This window comes from Macrobrachium nipponense, chromosome 41, assembly GCF_015104395.2.
Source record: "Macrobrachium nipponense isolate FS-2020 chromosome 41, ASM1510439v2, whole genome shotgun sequence".
In the NCBI taxonomy this organism is placed as follows: domain Eukaryota; kingdom Metazoa; phylum Arthropoda; class Malacostraca; order Decapoda; family Palaemonidae; genus Macrobrachium; species Macrobrachium nipponense.
Window position 1 is genome coordinate 52,715,002 of NC_061102.1, and position 19,875 is coordinate 52,734,876.

Here is a 19,875-nt window from a genome sequence, read left to right on the forward strand (position 1 = left end):
CTTTCAGTCTATTTAGGCCGGAAAACCCTGAGCGAATTCCGAGCCCGGAGAGGAATCGATTCCTTTCGGAAAGCATCGTCCCAAAGCACCCTGCAGGATGTCACATCAGATAACCTACCAACGGCGATACGTGCTGAAGAGGCCCTTCTTTATCTCTGTCATTAATCTATCAAGCAAAGACTATCAACAGGCCCATCGCACACGTTGCAGAGTGAGATGTTCGATAAGACTCTTCGGTGGAATAATTTCATGGCTGCGTTCCGTCACTTGGCTTCGTTCCCGACAGAAAACCGTTCGCGTAAGACGCGCAACATTAATACAGCAATATCAGAGTTGTGTTCCAAAGCATAGCTGCGTTTGCATTCCATGAATCATATAATAATGCTAGACTGCGCATTTCAGCTGTGCTTTGTCGTAACTTCACTGACTGAATCATTTACAAGCAGGACAATTTCGTACATCTGCAGAGTTATGGAAGCCCGCGTCTGAGTCCAGCCAACATTTTCTGACAATTTCTTGATATTCTGCTGGAATGACCATATTAACGGCCATCATCTAAGGGAATCCAGTCACGCAAAGGTCAATCAAGATAACGGGGATCGTAATTTTTTTTCTCTTTCTCTCTCACTACATCTGAAGTAATTTCCATGGTGTCACGGCTCATTCTTTTGTTTCTTTTCCATGAAAAGATGCTTCAAGAGTAGTCAACTTTGAGTCAATTGAAGCAATGGTTATACTGTCACACAAATTTGATTTATATAGATTTTTGGCATTATGCCAAGCATAGATATTTGGCATTATGCCAAGCACTGGGGCAACTGAGGCCATTCAGCGCTGACACGGGAATCGACAGTTTAAAAAGGTTTGAAAGGTGTTACAGGAGGAAAACCTCAAAGCAGTTGCACTATGAAACAATTGTTAGGAGAGGGTGTACAGTAAGATAGAAGAAAGAGAATATGAACGGAGGTACAGTAAAAGGAATGAAAATAGTTGCAGGTAGGGGCCGAAACGACGCTGCAAAGAGCCTTAAGTATTGCCTACATTGCACCGAATGAGGTACACTGATGGCACTATACCCCTACCGGGTACTGTCAATGACGTCATTTTGATTTGAAGTCTGTAATTAAACGCGTGATGTTCGATTTCGGTCATACCGTTGGGAGAAACACTGCAATGGCTATAGTTCTCTTTCAGCCTTTTTTTGGTTATACTGGTGGGAATGTTGTTACCATTCCCGGGAGCAAATTCCCGAGATGTACACTAGTATTGCACCGGCCCAGGTTTTTATCTTTCATTTTTATTTATCTATTTTTTTTCATGCCATGCCCCCAGGTTAGGTTAAGTTATGTTAGGTAGGGTTAGATTAAGGTAGCTCATGATCATGAGGGGTAAGTAATTTGGGTGTGGGAAACTTAATGAGATTACTTTCCCGAAGATTCTAAGGTTAGTTTTCTATTTATGGTAAGTTCCTCGCTGGACGAGTGGTTTTCGCACTTGGCTGCCAATCTGATGGTTCGAAGTTCGTATCCCGGCTCGGCCAACGCGGAATCATAGGAATTTATTTCTGGTGAAAGAAATTCATTTCTCGATATAGTGTGGTTCGGATCCCACAATAAGCTGTAGGTCCCGTTGCTAGGTGACCAATTAGTTCCTAGCCACGTAAAAATATCTAATCCTTCGGGCCAGTCCTGGGAGAGCTGTTAATCAGCTCATTGGTCTAGTAAAGCTAAGATATACTTATTTTTTTTTAAAGATATGGCGTCCCGTTTTCTTCAGGTAAGGTCTCGGTACTCGGTTACAATTCGGTCATATGGTTCCCGGATGATACTTCTATCAAAATTATAGCTTTCAGAAATTGAGGCTTATCATTTTGTTTGTTCAATATTATCGTCCAATGATTAGAAATCCGAAAACCGCTAATTTTTTCCATTATTTAGACGGAAATTCTTCTTTACATCGATGCCAACAGTTCTAGCTTTCTTGTTCCTAGAGAAGCTGATGTTTACGTAATTATGACTACGTGAAATGAAGCAATCTTATAAATATCAGTACCAAGTGGTGGCAGTTATCATGTTCCATTTTTAATGTAGAGGCTCATGGGATGCTCTACCTTTGTGTAGCATAGGCCTAATGGGAAGTAGAAACAGAAGGATGAAGAGAAGAATGGTACTACTTGACGTCGAACTTGATCATTAGTATGAAATCGTAAAAAATATATGGAATGTACTCGTATGTTTTATTTGTGTCTGTAACAAGCTATAGCAAATATCAGGTTGATTTGTGTCGAGATATTCGAATGACATAGCTTGCATTTTCTCCTTGCAATCAAATTCACACTGAAACGAAATCGACTGTACCAGGATGAAAACTGCTTTATTTCTAAATGAAAGATGCCGTAGTATTTTTTTTTTTTTTTTTTTACCGAATTCATGAAGTTCAAGCAGCGGTAATACCATACTGAATTGCGTTCATAGCCTTGTAAGAAAGTAATAACACATTGAAAGTTTATTTTCAACGTCTGGTGTGAAAGTACTGATAAAGTTACATTTGTTTACATCCGCGAATTACGTATACATAACAAAACAACTTACCGTGACAGTCTCAATAAAACATGAATTAACTCAAATTAGGCCACTGAAAAGAGATCGGCCTCCTTACAATGTGCAGGGTGTCCATAAAGTCCCAGTACCATTACAAGTCTTTATTGCTCAGAAACCATATAACATAGAGTAGTGCAGTTTTTCTGTGGAATGAAGTGCTTTGAATGTAAACTTGAGGAAATGTAGAACATTCTACAAAAACAACCACATTGCTCTATTTTATGTGATTTCTGAGCAATAAATACTTGTAATGGTACTGGGACTTTATGGACACCCTGTATAGTGTAGTAATGTGAAGCATGATACGGCTCTCTGACCAGATTAATGAAAGAGATAACAGAGACCCTTGGGCAGGGCTACATGGTATGGGTTACCCTGTGGGTCCTGGGGTTGGTTACCTACAGTCCGCTCGACACCCGTTGCGTCAGTGATCTCATTTGATCAGGAAACTCTACTACTACAATAGCTTGACCAGGATCCTGAGCAAGACCTCCCCGGCCTTTTTCTCGGAAAGAAAATGGGGGTATGGGCATAGTCACCAAGACTATGACCTCAATATTATTATTATTATATCATATTATGTTTATTTGTATGGCGTTTTTACGTTGCATGGAACCAGCGGTTACTCACCAACGGGACCAACGGCTTTACGTGACTTTCGAACCACGTCGAGAGTGAACTTCTATCACCAGAAATACACATCTCTGGCCCCTCAATGGAATGCCCGAGAATGGAACTCGCGGCTACCGAGGTGGCAATCCAAGACCAAACCGAACACGCCACTGAGGCTCGCGCTACGCACGCAGTAACCTAACTACTACCGCCCCCACCCGGACGGACAAACAGATTTGCAGGAGGAAGGTGGATGTCTCCTCTACCTACTCCGCCCTGATCTGCAGGGGGTGGGTTTCTGTGCATATATATATATATATATATATATATATAGATATATAATATATTAATATATATATATATACAGTGCTGATTATTACTGGAAAAGGTAAAAAACCGATGAACTTGAGCAAATAAATGAATATACAAATAATGAATTAAGACTCAAATCCACAAAAGGCCATATTTTGAAGGTAATGCTACAACTCAAGGTCTGAGAACATTGGTACTATAATTGTGGCACCTGGCATCGAAAGGACCTTCCTACCCCACCATCCATTTCATATGAAGTTCTCTTTTACTGACACTCCACTTCAGGGTTTATATTTTTAAGGTAAGGCTTCTTCCATAGAAAATCTTTAAGGAACTTCCACAGCTCGCCCAGTCGGGTGCACAGGTTGACAAAGAAGGGGTTACTGCGTTTGAGAAGTTGGGAGGAGGTAACGGATATGAAAAAAGACAGAATTTTGAAAGTTTGAAAGCAAATACCTGTTGAAGTGATTGAAGATAAAGAAGTTGTTAGGTAAACTAGAAAAAGTTAAATATATCTTAGTTTAACCAGACCACTGAGCTGGTTAACAGCTCTCCTAGGGCTGGCCCGAGGGATTAGATTTTTTTTTTTTACATGGCTAGGAACCAATTGGTTACCTAGCAATGGGACCTACAGCTTATTGTGGGATCCGAACCACATTATATCGAGATATGAATTTCTAATCACCAGAAATATATTCGTCTGATTCCACGTTGGAAGAGCGGAGAATGGAACTCGCGACTACCAAATCGGTAGGCGAGCACGTAGCCCACTCGACCAACGAAGAACTAGTTGCTAGACCTTTAGTCATAACGATCATGAAGAGGATAGACGGAGAGAAGTAATTACTCAGTATTCATCATTTCCGCAATTCACATTCGTCCTCTCTGAGAGTTGCAGGTACTACTCAGAAATGACCATAGTTGTTACGACGAGACTTGACATGAAACAATCAATGACGAGACGCTAGCTTAACACCCAAATGATTAAAGTCGGCCTTACGAGACGTGAGTTTATTCATTAACATTCTAAATTCAAACTAAACGAGCAACACTGTATTTAGCAAGTATACCTGGATGAAGCCGCAAGCCCATATCTTTCTCGACCCTAATTGCAACTGATCACAGTCGCCTATCTACCAGATACATATTCACTGCTCGGATCAACAGAGGCACTTGTGAGCTTACTTACGGCGAACGAACCACTTAGTCTTGGCGGGGAAATGACCCTTAGCAATCTCGTTGGCGAAGAGGCCATATATATATATATATATATATATATATATATATATATATATATATATATATATATATATATATATATATATATATACACATATATATATATATATATATATATATATAAAAGCAGATTCATAAGAGATAACGAACTCTTACAACTGGAGGCTCACACAAAACTGATATTAACGCTCTATAATGTCTGCATTGCTGAGGTTTTTTAATATATTGAAACTACTAGATTGATTCAATATGCAATGTCGTAAAACCATTGCCACTAAAAGTGTGTTTTTTTTTTCTTTACTACAAGGAAGCCTCTAAAGACACCCTAAATTTTTGCGAGCGCCCACTGCTCTGATGCCACGGGATGCCCTCATCCGAGACACGAGAAGCTATGTCTCTATGTCCGCCCTATCCAGTGATTACAGCGATGCTCTGTGCTACTTTATCAGTAACCACCTCATCTGATCACATGTCAACTTTTTTCATCTCCAGCATCAGCCTAATGACATGCTATCCCGAGGATCCGAATAACCAGCAGGCTTCCTACTTCATGCGAAATTGGACGCTAGGACCCCCGGATCAAAGAGCCATCTCCCGGCGGGAGTCTCTTACCGTATCCCGTAAAAGAGTTTCCGGGTGACCGCCCAAGGGAGCACTTCACCCGAGGCTAATTAAGACACTCGTGCGGAGGGCGCGTAGTGGAGCTTGACGATCCAGAGATAGGGCAGCGCTGGCCGGGCTCTCTTTTCTGGTAGGCTCTCCCACTGAAGGGCGCCTTGATGGAGCGGGGGTCCGGTTGGACGAAAAGAGATTATCACGGCGGCTGCTGAGGACAAAGGGTAATCTATCAGCATTCGGTAGAGAGTTTCACGACACGCAGAAAGAAATAATAAGATTTACTCTGTATGTGATCATGTATGTTCTTATACTAAGCATAATGTATTGTTTATTGGATCTTCTGTATTGCAGTGTAGAATATAACTCTTCACCAAAAGTTCCTATGGTCTGTGGTTATATATATATATATATATATATATATATATATATATATATATATATATATATATATATATATATATGACTTGTATAACTGTTCTGTTACAACAGAATTCCATCTAATAAAAGGAGCCCATAAAAACGCCAAAATATAGAGAGAAAATACTATATTTCAGAGGATTAAAGGAAGATCATCAGCGGGAGTGACCTAAATTACCTTACCTGTTGATGGATCTCTTGGCATGAATACCACCTTTTCTGTAACTTTTCTCATTCATCTACCTGAAGAGGGTGACAGCAGTCTCTGAAATATAGTATTTTTCTCTCTATATTTAGCGTGTTTATGGATCCTTTTATTATCCATGTATATCTATATATGTCTATATATATATATATATATAATATACATATAGCATATATATATAATTATATATATATGTATATATATATATATAAATATATATATATATATATATAGATATATTAATATATATACATATACAATATATAACAGTTATATCTATATGTATATATATATACATATATATATCTAACTATACTATATATATATATAAGACCATAATCGTATATAATGGGTGATATTATTATTTATATATATATTATATATAATATATAATATATATATGTAATATAAATTATAATGGGGTTTTCTTGGTAGAAGAAGCAAATTGTCTCAGGGGTTCCTCAAAGTGACTAAGGTTGGGAACCACTGGTCTAGATCATAGACTCTGTCTGAAATAAAATGGTAATGGTTCGAGATCGTTAGATCGTTTCATCTCTAAATGAGAGCGATTTGCGAAAGAGATTAAGGTCCTTTTTAATACTCCGCCAAGAAAGTAGTTGGAAAATTAGTTTAAAAACAGGATATCAGGCAAAGAAAATCTGATATTAGGCTAAGAACATCTATCGCTGAAAAGCGATATACCAGATACACTTTGCACAAAAGAATGAAGGATCGTAAATTTACTTGCACCTCCATTCTTCGAATAAATCTTCTGGATATCTATTTGCTCTTGTGCACAAAAGTTGAAAGATATATTAAACAGTAAAAGCAAGAATATAAAGTATTGTTATTGTAGCGTTTGAGAATGTGTCTCATTTTCAAGCTTCTTTCTGAGTCAAAAAAATAATATGTCAAATGAGTTCAAAGTGCTGAGGAATTTCTATAAACATCTTTAGTACAATGTATTCACCGTAGGGGGATAGTGCCGTCATTGCACCTCATGCGGTGCACTGTTGGCATTACTTAGGGCTCTTTGCAGCGTCCCTTCGACCCCTAGCTGAAGCCCCTTTAATTCTTCTTACTGTATATTCTCTTTCTTCCATCTTACTTTTCACCCTTTCCTAACAATTGATTCATAGCGCAACTGCTTTGAGGTTTTCCTACTGTTGCACCTTTCAAACCTGATTGACCTCATAGGTCCCAGTGCTTGGTCTTTGGCCTAAATTCTATATTCAGTTCAGTTCAATATAATGTATTTCATTAATACTTGCTTAACCACGATAATGAGCCTTCCGGGCTGTGGAAGAAATAGAGATTGCTCATAAAACTGAAGGCCATTAACACAGGTTGACAATACAGTAACGTGCAAATCAGATTTACACTTTTATTAAATAACGTTACAAACATACTTCACTCCACATTTACTTCAGTGGCTAAATACGAGGATAAACCACAAAACAATGCCTCACATTTTCCAAGGAATTCAAGAAATTCAAGAAATACCACTAAATAAGGATTCCACATTACCAAGGAATTAAAGAAATACTACAAAATAAGGCCTCACATTTTTCAAGGAATTCAAGAAATTCAAGAAATACCACAAAATAAGGATTCCACATTACCAAGGAATTCAAGAAATTCAAGAAATACTACAAAATAAGGCCTCACATTTTTCAAGGAATTCAAGAAATTCTAGAAATACCACAAAATAAGGATTCCACATTACCAAGGAATTCAAGAAATACCACAAAATGTGGCCTCACCTTTTTCAAGGAATTCAAGAAATTGAAGAAATACCACAAAATATGGCCCTACATTTTTCAAGGAATTCAAGAAATTCTAGAAATACCACAAAATAAGGTCCCACATTTTTCAAGGAATTCAAGAAATTCTAGAAATACCACAAAATAAGGCCTGAAGTTTTGAAGGAATTCAAGAAATACCACAAAACAAGGCCTCACCTTTTTCAAGGAATTTAAGAAATTCAAGAAATACCACAAAATAAGGCCTCACATTTTTCAAGGAATTCAAGAAATACCACTAAGAAATGTTGGAAAGTTTACAACACTCTACAAAAGACTAATCAGCTTTACCGAAGGCTGATGAAGGAACCCTTGGTCGTGTTTTTACCTTGAATAATTCTTGACCTAAAAAAGTTGAAATTTGTAGCAAGGCAGCTCTTGAAGTAACAGACGAAATGAAAAAAAAAAAAGGGGGGGGCGATGTGAAGATCATGAGTCAGTCCATATCGCCAGCATGGTGTCCAAGATGAAGTTATGGAGGGGATAATCTCAGTACAGTTTCAGACGTTGTCACAGTGCCACAGTAATTTACCAAGTCTTATTTAACATGTTTACTGTAGTATCGTGGAAAATCCACAACAAATGATGGAAAGCCTACGCTTGGCAGTACTTTGTTTCATATCTATCTATATATACTATACAACATATATATATATATATATATATATATATATATATATATATATATATATATATATATATATACTATATATATATATATATATATATATATATATATATATTATATATATATATACAGATATATAAGGTATATTCGAAACACAGATTATATATCTTGATCGATTTTACCTAATTAAGTAAGGCACCTTCAAGACTAGAGATGTCGTAGGCCTAATTTAAACGAGTCGAAACCGGACAAGACTTATTTCGTCTACTGTACTTTGCATCTTGACATCAAGGGCTCCAGTGATTTCTATATATTTATATATATATAGATATAATATATTATATATAATATATATATAATATATGTGTGTATGTGTATGTATGTATGTATGTGTGTAACAGAACACTATATTATAATTTGTAACTTACAAAGCCATAACCTTATCTGCCGAGTCTGGCAACTAAGGTGATCGGTTGTCAAGACATAAACATCACGTATTGCTACAAAAAGTTACACACAAACACAATGGCGGTTATAAAATTTTTTTTTTTTTTACTTTATCTCAAATGTAACTTGTTTGTTATGAATTGCGGCCACGGGACGGGGGTGGATATTTACAATGCTACCAAGTATTAATTATAAACGAGTGAGATATAATTACCGCTTGTTTAACACTGCCGGTGAGGAGAGAGATTGGCCCCGCCGATAATAATGCTGCTGCTGCTGCTTGCGTTCGTTCGTTGTCGTTCGTCCCACCGGCTGCCTGCCTGCTTTCGTCCTCCTAGGAATACAGGGGTCTGTATACAGACTTCGACCCCCGGTGTAGTATTAGAAGAATTTGTATATGTGTGCGTACTTAATTCTATACATACACACACACACACACACACACACACACACACACACATATATATATATATATATATATATATATATATATATATATATGTATGTGTATATATATATATGTGTGTGTGTGTGTCTATTTATACTATATATTTTTTATATATTATATGCATATATAGAAGATTTTGTATATACGTATATCATATATACGCATATATATTTCTATGTAGATTTTTATTTATTTATTTACGTAAGTACGTAAGCATACATAGTACGACTGAACACACCACTCTACGAGCGAACGTAAGAGTGGGCACGTAGCTCGCCAGACATAACTGATGACATGTTTAAAAGACACTGATATCATGAATGAATATTGTAAATAGAACCGTAGGTATCAGAACTAAGGCGATATCTACTCTTCAAATAGCACTCACTTCCAAAGCTATTATTACGACCGATCTCTTCCCCATAGGACAATTTGTCTGGTGTCTACATCTAAACCGTTCAAAGCTGTTTGTATATCCAACTGGATATCACTAATTATTCCCCAAAAATGATGAGACACGAGAAAACCAGCTCGTCATCTGAATGGGCGATCGAGTTTCGTTGATTATTATCATCTCGTGCTAATGGCTTTGTATTAGATGGTATCAGAGTTGCATAATCGATAGCTGACGCATTCGAGGTTTGTTGATTGAGACATAAAGCATTTATCCAGTGCTGGTTTTTTTTCTTTTTTTGGAAATCCATAATACTATTTGCGTCTTTAAACTAATTCAGAGCGAGTTTTATTCAATTTTACTTCGACAATTATAATGATTTTTGGGTGAGAGCCCTGAAGCTAATTATTCTGCGATGGTTTCCTATCATTTTTATTTCGAAAATTATATCGCTTTGGGGAGGATTGTTTTGTCACGAAGCTGATTGATTATATATAAAGCGATAGTTTCCTTCACAATGATAATTGAAGATTTTTTTTCGGAGGGCGTTAGGGTAATTATTCACATAACAGCTCCCTTCCTTATCTTTTCTAAAATTGTAATGCTTCTCTGGGTTTTTGTTACCCAGAGAAGCACTACCACTTGCGCGAAGAAAGTTATGCGGTGACTGTCTAGAAATCCATAATTGTAGTGTCGCCTAAATCAGTGCTTGCAGCCTTCATTTTCTGAATAATGATAATAATAATGTAATAATGATATAATGTGACGAGGTAAACTTCTGAAAAGAGGCTGTTAAGGATGTTGGCGATGGTGATTAGCTCCGCAATCCATCCTCTTTCTAGAAATAATAATAATAATAATAATAATAATAATAATAATAATAATTAATAATAATAATAATAATAATAGTGTACTTTGGAAGCAGACCCACTCTCAGCATACTTTATTAAAAGGGAGCTTTTGAAGAATAGCGGTCCCATGCGAACCTGGGACCTTTTATTCTTCAAAAGGATAAAACTGTGGTCCGTATTGTTAAAAAGGTATTTAGTGGAGAACAACCGCCGAGGAAAACAAGTAACAACATGACTGGTTGTTAGTGGTGAACAAACCTAAAGATAAGCAAACAACTGTTTGTTTGATTGTCAGTACCAATGTTATATTCATAGGGGAGCGACTACATATGCACGGACGATCGATTCATGTGTGCTGTCAGTAAGGCCGTGGCGGAACAGCGATTCGCGCCTTATCCACATATTTAAAGATTCTTGGCAAGCACGGCATGTTCTGGCAAGAGGTAATGTTGTGCTGCGTGCGCTAGCCACAGGGGTTACAGTAAGGCCGTGGCGGAACTACGGGAGCTCTGACCGCCGTGTCCGTGGATCTGTATTCTTCAAAAGGCCCAAACTGGGACCCCTATTCTTCAAAAGGGTTGTATGGGACCGTTATTCTTCAAAAGCTTCATTAAAAGTAATGGCTAGTTCAGCAGCGTTACACTTGTAGAGAATCGTCCTCGACCGACGACACCAAGAATATCGACTAGATTATATACTACCAGAATCGGAGGACGCGCAACCTTATTATGAAAAATGACCCCTCTCCACAGGTACGAGACCCCCTGAAGCAGGCGCATATGGTGTACCAGTATACATGCCCAGTCCGCGATTGCAGCGGTGCCTACGTAGGTATGACTAGCATGCGCCTGTCTAAGAGACTCATGCCACGCCCAAGAGGGGGCTATCAAGAATCACGCCCGCACCAAACATCAAGAGGCCATCTCCCGGGATGTCATCATCCCGTCGGTTACACCTGCTGGAGGCGCTTCTCATCCAGCAAATAAAACCAACACTATACGACGCAGGAGGAATTTCTCCTCCTCACGAGTATGAGAAGACCTGCCACCAACAATGACACCACCTATCACAACAACTCTACGGAAGACAGCGCCCCTGAACGAGATACTCCTGCAGCCAATGAAAATCAAATTAGCCATAACGTCCCGCAGCGTAACGCAATGTCCAACAACGTTACTGCACCGCTCAGGAGGTCTAGACGGCTGCAGAGCCTGCAGCTTCACAACCATCGACTCGGCGAAAGTGGCATGAGACCTGGCTCAAGCCACCAATGTTTTGTTTGTTTGTATGGTGTTTTTACGTTGCATGGAACCAGTGGTTATTCAGCAACGGGACCAACGGCTTTACGTGACTTCCACCCCATGTCAAGAGAGAACTTCTATCACCAGAAATACACACCTCTGATGCCTCAATGGAATGCCTGAGAATCGAACTCACGGCCACCGAGGAGGCACGCCAACAAGATACCGACCGCGCTACTGAGGCGCTTCAAGCCACCAATGTAAAAGAAGACTTACCTCCACCAGCAAATAGATCAGCATGGGGCAGCCCCCTGCTGACGACCCCAAATATAAGGAGGCCGGACACCACACCAAAAGCAATCCAGTTACGGGCTGCTCTAGGAGCAAGAGCCCGTGCCAGCACAAGGCTGGCTTAATCTTCAACAACAACAACCAGGGCTGCCGTTTTGAGGAATTTCGTCTATTAGTGTGGCTTTCTGGTGACATCTGGCAACCCTACGTGGCTTTTCCGACCACAGGCCATGGCACTGAAGAAAAAAATTCTTCACTTTGCCTTTTTATGTTTTATTATGAAAATAAAGATATAAAACATATCCTGCTTATTTATACAAATGAAATTTATTGAAATCCTTTATTTTTCTTCGTCAAAAAAACTTTATATTGAGCTAGTGACATGTAGTTTTCTAACATCACGGGAAATAATTATACATTCGGAAAATACGCATTCTAACCATTAAATCATAAATAAAGTAAAAAAAATAAGATGAACTGCCTATGGTAACACTGCTGAAAGCCAATGTTGTGAAGAAAAAACGGCATCACTGACAACAACACCTAAAGCAGTCCACCCTCAGCATCCTAGCCTAGAGGATGTCTGGCAGCTCCAGACGAAAGCTTTCGCTTCAAGAAAAGGGGAGAGAGAGAGAGAGAGAGAGAGAAAAAATCGCCAATGACTTTGATGACTATGATATCATAGTTTACTTGTAAAATTCAAATATATACACAGATTTTTGACACTGTATTTGATCATAACCTCTTCAGGCGTTCTACTAGCCTGTTTAAGTAGCACGGGAAAAGCCGCTATTGGGAAAATAGAGAAGAATCTCTACAAGTGTAACGATGCTAAAGTAACCATTACTTTTAATAAAATAATATTTATTTTCTGGTAAGTTTTTAACCATTTATGGGCATTTCTGTGAAGGAGGCATGGAATGCATTGTAAATGAGGGATTTAACGTCCACGCAATAGTTCTTGTATACCAACTGCGTTCATGAGGTTTGTCCTGGAGATTGGAGCTGGGAGAAATAGGTCTAATTAGTGCCGTCAGTTCAGTTTTTTCTTGTCTGGGGTGGAGGAGGGTGGCTAAGGTTTCGAACTTACGGTATGGATGCAGTGGCAAACGAAGCGAGCCGATCAGCTGGGGGTAGGGCCCTGCGCTGTGGGCCCCACTCGAGAAATTTTTGGAAATTGTATACACATTTTGGAGCATTTTGACACCACAGAAGAGCTGTACCTACTGAGTTCATTGTAGTGCATTTTAATGTTATTATTATTACTATTATTTCAAAGGCTAGGGGCGGGGTGTGGAAACTAAGTCTAGGAGGGAACCAGTTTCTTAAGGGGGGTGGGCGGCAAATGCCGTCCCCAAGCCCGCCCCAAATGACGCCCATGGGTCTAATGCTGAATTGCACGATCTGCCACACTCTTTTTAGGGGTTTACTGTTTTCAAATATATTATTTTCTTATATCATGTGATTCATTGACCTATATTCTAGGGTCATTTGCATATTTATTTATATATATATGTTCATAAAATGACGACTAACTTGATAATGGTTATTGCTTGCGAAGTGATATTGTTAATGCACTTAATGTTCAGATCTATATAATAGTCTCATTATCAATTAATGATGCAGCATGTCAAGAGAACCATGTAATGATAAATAGTTAGGTTATCCGGTATATATAAGGTTATGGAAAACTGTATTTAGACATTAAAGGAAGTATATATATAGTATATATATATATATACCTATATATATACACACACACACACACACACACACACACACACACACACACACACACACACACACACATATATATATATATATATATAATATATATATATATATATATATATATTTCCTTTAATGTCTAAATACAATTTTCCATAACAATATATAAACCGGAAAACCTAACTGTTTATACACAACACACACACACACACACACACACACACACACACACACACATATATATATATATATATATATATATTATATATATATATATACATATATATATATATGTATAAACTCAAACAATTCCATTCGCATCATCTTTCAATGGTTGATGCCGCAGTGGTGCCATATTTCCACGCCACTGATCTGCACGACCTCATAAATTTTATATTCATTCAGAATCTGACGTAATTTATATATGTATATATATATATATATAATATATATATATATATATATATATATATATATACATATACATACTTCCTTTAATGTTTAAATACAATTTCCATAATATATAAACCGGCAAACCTAACTGTTTATATATATATATATATATATATATATATATATATATATATATATATATATATATATATTAAACACTTAGGTTTGCCGTTTTATATATTGTTATGGAAATTGTATTTAAACATTAAAGGAAGTATATATATATATATATATATATATATATATATATATATATAAACTACGTCAGATTCTGAAATTATATAAAATTTATGAGGGCGTGCAGATCAGTGGCGTGGAAATATGGCACCACTGCGGCATCAACCACTGAAAAATGATGGGAATGGAATTGTTTGAGTTTAGATTCAATTAAAGTAATATTGAAAAGTTTAAAGAAAATGTATTGTATACAATGGAAAAGCTGGATGAAAAATACAAATAGAAATATGAGAATGACATATTCAAAAGTGGATAAAACGCCACACGAAAGAACGAGGAGTCTTTGCAAAGGCAACTCCGCAGTGTCATTGTTTACCTGAAGTGTTTCTTTCTTTGTGAAGTGAAAAGTGACTCGCGAACGGTTTCCGCGGCGAAGAAAAGGTCAATAATGACAATTAAAGGTAAGGAATACTTCATTTAACAGTGGTATAACTCGTGTGTATCTTTCTGTCGCGTATATTACCATAAGTTTTCTCTAATTTACAGAATAATGTTGATAATATGCAAGGCAACCTGAGCTTCACAAGATGGCTGGTTAGGCGAGGTGTACACCTGTCATTTTACTACCATTAGGTTTTGGGATGCTCCATTTTGATTTCCAAGTTACGGTTAAGGTCCCGATAATGCTGCATAGGTCTGAATAAAACCTGGTACTTGAGTAGGCCTAATTTACAATCATAGGGCTATGTATGAATGTTTTACTAGCCAGATAAAACTTCAAAGCCCTAGGCCTGTAATGGTAGTCTCATGTAAGGGTTTAGTGCCGTCAGTGCACTGCACAGGATGCACTGTAAGCATTACCTATAGGTTCTTTGCAGGGTCCCTTCGACCCCCTTAGCTGCAACCCATTTCAATCCTTTTACTGTACTACTAGGTAGGCCTCCATTCATATTGTATTCCATCTTGCTATCCACCCTCTCCTAACGATTGTTTGTTCCGATACGTAATACAAACCCTCGGTCCTTTAACAATAGGAAGTAGCTAGCGGCAGCTGGAACGGTCGTAAGCTTCGAACAAGGGGAGAACGGTAGTTAACTGCTTGTCCGATCGTCGCGCGCCGCGCGACTGGGAGGTAAACAAATCACTTTTGCTTTCGGCCGCGGGTGTGAAGGACGTGTTCGTCATCGCTCTCTGCCCGCTTCATCGTCGTATGCTTTGTTTATATTGTGTTTTCTACTAATGGTTTGTTTGACTTGAAAATGAAACTGTAAGTACACTGTTTTCATTTTCATTACTTAATTATGAACCAACATGGAGTTATCGCCGTAGATGCGGCGATTTCCTCTCTTTTCATGAATTGAACCCTTGAATTATGTCTCGGTGCCGAGGGCGGGCGCGCTCGCGCCGAGTCATGTATTTGGGCGAAAGTGTGTAATTGAAAAATGTAAGTACTCTTTTCATTATATTTTTGCCCTGTGCGTTCGTTACCGAGAGTGTGATTGTGCTCGGCACGAGCCTTTTAATTTTGTATAATAGAATGCAATGAAAGTGGATTCGCAATTGCAATATTCTTTTCATTTTCATTTATGCATGAAATTTAATTTGGATCAATTTTCGTTCTTACCCGGGAATTGATCCTTACGATTTTTTTTATGTGAAATGAAATCGCAAGTGCAGTATTCTGTTTCATTTTCATATATATTTTTATGATAGCATCATATTATTGGATCAAGTTTCCGTTCTTACCCGGGAATTGATCTTTTCTCCTTTAAGTTCTATGAAGTGAATCGCAAGGGCAGTATTCTGTTTCATTTTCATATTACTTTTCACTGCTGTGCGGGGGTAGGGGAAGCGAAGGTCTGCCGGGAAGTCGTCGGAAAGCTCTCCCGCGACTCCCGTGGTATCCGATTCTTCATCTTCCTTCCTGCCCCCCGCTCAGCTTCTTCATTGTATTTTGTATTTGGGGTCTTCCTTGCGTTCGGGGTGGGGCATGTCTTCCCCCCGTGCGTGAGGGAACCCCTCTTACTAATCTATCTATGTTACCGCAGGTGCTACATCCGTGGGAGACGACCTTGGATGTAGATGTAGATCCTCACGAGGTTTGTACTCGTTGTCGGGAGCGAGAGTGCTCCCGCAACGAGCCCTGTGTAACGTGTATGCATTGGTCCGAGGCGCAGTGGGTGCTGTATGAGGGCACAAGAAGTCATCGGAAAGTCCAGTGACTCCTTTGGTAACGGACAATTCGTCCTCTTTCCTGCCCCCCGGCCAGCCCCCACGTTTCGCGCCTTCCCCTGCGGGGGGGGTAGCGGAGTCCTTCTCCTCTCTCGATCCGTCGAGTGTGGAGGAGGGCGCCCGCTACCCGGACGTCCAGTTGTACTCGGGGTCTTCCGTCCGCTCTGGGTGGGGTTCTTCTCCCCCCAGGCGCGAGGAAGCCCCTCTAACTAACCCGACTGTTGCTTCCGCAGGTGTGCCATCAGCGAAGGACGACCTGGGACAGGTGTGGGAGTCGCTGGGACTGCAGGGAGTGCCGAGCATACAGGGGTTGATTCAGCGGTTGGCGGAGTCGGCAGTGGTCACTCATGGTACGGTAACCACTACAAAAACCACAATCTCGACACCAGCATATGAGATGCCACCGCACCTGGTGTACACACCACATGCCATGTCGGTAACACCCACGGCTGCAATCCAGAAACCAATTCCTGCCGTGCCAAAGAGGACGGTGCCACCGCCACCTGGGTTCTTTGTATTGCCGACCCCGGACTTCCGCTGCCCAAAGATACCCCCCTGGACCTGCCGCCAGTGCCGAGGATGACGGTAGCTGCCGACAGGACGCCTGGCTCTCCTGTGGTACCTGCCGTGCCTGCCGTACCTGTTGCTGTCCCAGCCGCTCATTCCCTTTCAGATCAGGTGCCTGCTGCTCATTCACTTTCAGATGTTCCTGCTGTTCCTGGACCTGTTCCTGTTGTTCCTGCTGTTGGTGGTGCTGTCACAGTCTCAGGTCTTTCCGGACAGGTGCAGTCGGGCCCTGTTGCTTCGGCAACTGCCCCGGCTCCCTCCTGGATGGAAGACCTGACGTCTGTCCTGCGGAGCCTGGCGAAGAAGAAGAGGAAGAGGAAGAAGGTGTCGTCGTCGTCTTCGTCGTCTTCTTCTTCGTCGTCTGCTGCCTCTCCTTCCCCTTCGACTTCTAAGGCCAAACAGCCGAAGAAGAAGAAGGTTGCCTCCTCCCCCCCTAAGAAGACTCCTTCGGGATCTTCTAAGGGCCCGGCTCGCTCAGGCGAGCTGGGGAGCTCTTCTGCTGGTCCTCCTGTTCCTTCGGGAACGGGGCCCGTCGCTTCTTCTGCAAAGAAGAAGGCGACGGGGACCAGAGGTGCACCAGCCTCGGCTGGTGCGTCCTCACCTGGTGCTAGCGGTTCTGCCGCTAAACCAGGTTCCGTCTCGGCCGCTTCTCGTTCGCGAGAAGCACCGAGTGGACGCTCTTCCAAAGAAGACCGTCCAGCCAAAGTTTTGACGCCCGAGCTCGCTCGCCGTCAAGACAGCGGCGCGGAGCAGAAGACTGGCGAGAGTCGTGCACACGACTCTCGCCAGGCCAGTGGACGCTCTCGCAGCGATCAACTGGCTGCTCGGGCTGACGTGACGGTCGCTGACCAGCCACGGGTTGAGGCGAGGAAGGAGTCCCCGCGGCCGCCGGTACCAGCCACGGCTGGTACCAGCGACTCGACGCGCCGAGAGGACGCTGGCCGGTCTCGACGCGACAGAGAGCCTAGCAGGTCACCCGTCCGCCGCTCCCGATGGACCGGGCGGAGACGGTGACCAGCGGCAGCTCGCCTGACGCTAGAGATCGGTCTCGACGTTCTCAGCCGAGCCAATCGCCCCAGGCGAGCGGCAAGGCTAGGCCTGCTGCTCGACCGTCACCGCGGGTTGACGATCAGCAGCAGCCCTCCACGCACGCTGGTCCTGCCAGCGAGCGAGGGGGGAGCGTCAGGTCTGCCTCTCCCGTACCTTCAACCTCCTCGGGCTATACCGGGAGGAGCGAGGTACCGAGGAGCGATCACGAGAGGTACGCCGCTCGTGACCCAGCTATGACGCCGTATGGACCAGGCACGGTTCCAGGACCGACCAGGACATACGCGCAAGTAGCTGAAGGCGACCGTCAGGGGTCTGCCGCTGTTCCTCCTTCTGAAGGAGGAGTATCTCGGGATCTGTTCTTGTTGGAGGGACTGGACGGTCCTACTCCGCAAGACACGGTTACTCCCGAGATACAGAGGAATTTGCAGAAGTCATTAAGCTGATTCGTCAGCATAATGACCTTGCGGAAGGATTGCCGCTCCCACCAGCAGAGCCCACGTCTCTGCTAGAGTCGTTTTGGGGCCCGAGAGGGAACCCAAACCGACGGTGGGTCTGCCACGATCGGAACTTGCCGATTCTGTCTCGAACCAGAGTCTCTCGTCTCCCGGACAAGAAGGCTCTCTCAGTTCTGGCCGGTCGATCAAGCTACTTCCACCTCCTCTACTGCGACAGCGGCGTTTCTACGTGTCTTCGGACACCGTATTTGAATACTCCTTCGGTCCTCCTGAGAGGTTTCGACCTCGACGAGGACTGGAATGAGTCGGAGGACGGTATCGGCTCTCTCCTGTCAGGTGTCGATCAGCCCCACCCAGACGACGTTCACAGTGGCGGCAGACCCTTACCTACAGTGAGAGTTCATAACCCTCCGCGGGAAAACGTTTTTCTCCTGACGATACGTTTTCCCAGACTCTGAGAGGCCATCGCCGCAAGGCGATGGCTGTTCCTACTCTTCTCCAACTGCTAGTTCCACTGGGAAGGCGAGCGAGTATCCAATTCCTCCCCCATTCCCTCTCTCCTTACGGTTACGAGGGAAAGGGGAGGGATCCTACAGAGATTTCTCTGTAGGAATCCCACGTTCGGGACTGCGCTCCGGGGGGACCTTCGGGTCCTACCTGACGTAAGCCCCGGTCGTTGAGGAGGAATCCTGCCCCATTCTCGATTTCTACGGGAATCGAGAGGACCACCAGCCGATATCGTTTGGCGAATTCGGTGGGGGTTTCGCAGACTGCTTAGAATTCTACGGAATTTCTAACGCATTCAGTGTTCGAGTTTTACGATCTCCAAACACTTAGGCGAGACCACGGTCCAAAGTGAGCGAGACGAGAATCCCCGATATCACGATAATCGGGAACCTCGCCTATGCTCGAATTCCTGGAATTTCTAGCATTGGGAAGAAGACTGCTGCTGAAGAAACTATCTCACAGTAGGCGACCAACCTGGACTAGAGAAGATCAGACGGGAATATCCAGTTTGGCTTGAACTATCGTCTTAGTATTCTGTTCACCATTGAAGCTTTCCTTCGAGGAAGACTTCTCCTTCACTCTCTTTGATAGAGATCGAAGG